Raw genomic sequence first — 2,111 nt, forward strand, 5'->3', positions numbered from 1 at the left:
TTCGCATTTTTACTTAATTGTCTGTTTAGGGTTACAATCTCAAAATTTTAAGTCCGGAGATCGTTCGAAATGCACAAATTAAGGCTTATTCGTTTTGGATAATTAAAAATGAAACAACTAGTAAATCAATTAATTAATTATCCAAAATAATAGCGTTCATTAACTCACTCTGCATATACTCTAGGGAGAGAATTGGTATAGTACAATAACTACATTTTGCTTGATATTCAATAGGAACATTGTCAATAAATGAACAATAAAATTTTGTTTTTCATAAAAATTGAAAAATCCGAAGAAAACTTAATTGTTCTGAAGTGTCTCCGGACTAAAAATCGACAGTTGATAGATAACCTTGTAGTCTGTTATTAATAAATCTTGTATTTTATATGTATGTGACTTGTTAAATTTTGGGTAGCATTTTCGCTGGAAACATAGAAGGAAAAGCTTTCTGACATAAAACTTCATTTTCCTTTTAAAAAGAGTACTTTGAGAACTTTATATTTAATATCTTCAGTAAATTTAATAACCATAACTTGTAATTATTTTTTTAACTTTCTTTACTTTCATAAAAGGTGGTTTTATTTTTATATTTAATGTTTTTTGAAATTAATTCTAATACGTATATGGTTTTTGCGATATCATTGTTCTATAAAATCATCATCAGGTACAATAACGTAAATTTTTCACTTACGTTAAATTTATTTCTGAGAATTAAAAATTTAGTTGTTTGTTCTCAAAGTACAAATAAACTCTGAAATTGAAGTTATGGTCGCTGTTATTGTTACCATTATTGAACGTTAGGACTTAATAGAAAAGCATTTATTTATTTATTGTTAAACTAAAATTTGTTTAAAGTAGTCCTGCACTCACTATATATTCAGTAGATTCTATTTTTGATTAATTTAATTTAAAAAATATTAATTTGTTAAGCTGTTTTCAAAATTGTATAGTTCAAATTCTACAAATACTTGAATTTTATTAACATTCATATGATTGATGTTACGAAAATTTCTTGTTATGATTTCATACACTGTTATAAATTTACAATTGTTACAATTTACTAATGGGTACTTTTTCCAAATTGTTAGATCTTTTACTTTAAATTGTATCAAAATAGTTTTTTTTTTCTCAAAACTGTAAAGTAGAAATTTTTCAAAAACTTTATTAAAACATTTAGTAGAAGTTATAGGTACATTGACATTTTTCTATTTTGATTAGTTGTCTGATAGTAAGCAAAAGCTTTTTATTTGTTTAAACTTTAAGTATTTGAAATCGTTATTATAGTTTGAAAGTATTTATTCGTAATAAGTAAGTATTATTCCAAACTTTTCAATAACATACAATTAGCCATTCAAAATACATTTCTTTTGCTCGAAAGCTTTCATTATTTTTTTACTTTTCCAAATATTGTTTGAAGTCACCTTTTTTATTTTAATTTTATTTAAGATATACATTAAAGCAAGGATTTCATTTGATTTGTCTTAATTAGAGATAATTAAAACATTTTAGAAGGCATATTATATTTGCCACCTTGTTCTAATAATAACAAATGTTTTTTATTGAAATGAGTTTTCAGTAGACTAACTTTTTAATGCAGTACCTACCTACCGATCAGAAGCGTGTAATTAAAAAATGAGAAAAGCTTTTACGCAAAACAAAAAAGTATAGAAAAAAGTCATGACTTTCACGGATTTCTTTTGTTTTCTTTTAAAATCCTTTCGAGGTATGTAATTTATGTAGGCTTGCGTCAGCCTTTGTACCCAACTAAATGGTTAGTTAAGTACTTATTGTCCCGAAATCATCGACTTGATTAAATCTGCTTCAATTAAATGAATGTTAATTACCATTTTTAATGAGGGCGCATGCGCGCTTTCTCAGTCCCTATTACGAAAAGCTTTTTCTTCAATGTTTGTTCCGCGAAAATGTAAAAGCGCCAGCCAGTACGCTGACGGCTGTGGTACAGGACGGTGGTGATTGAGAAGTAGCGCGACGCGACGCGCCGGGAATGCTGCAAAAGCATGCCGCTTTTCGGGGTCGTAAAAGTATCTTGTGAAAAGTGTTAAAAGCGCGAGTTTTTATTGTGTTTAGTGACGAAATTTTTGATTTTTACG

The sequence above is a fragment of the Agrilus planipennis genome, unplaced genomic scaffold, assembly GCF_000699045.2.
Source record: "Agrilus planipennis isolate EAB-ADULT unplaced genomic scaffold, Apla_2.0 scaffold177, whole genome shotgun sequence".
Classification (NCBI taxonomy): domain Eukaryota; kingdom Metazoa; phylum Arthropoda; class Insecta; order Coleoptera; family Buprestidae; genus Agrilus; species Agrilus planipennis.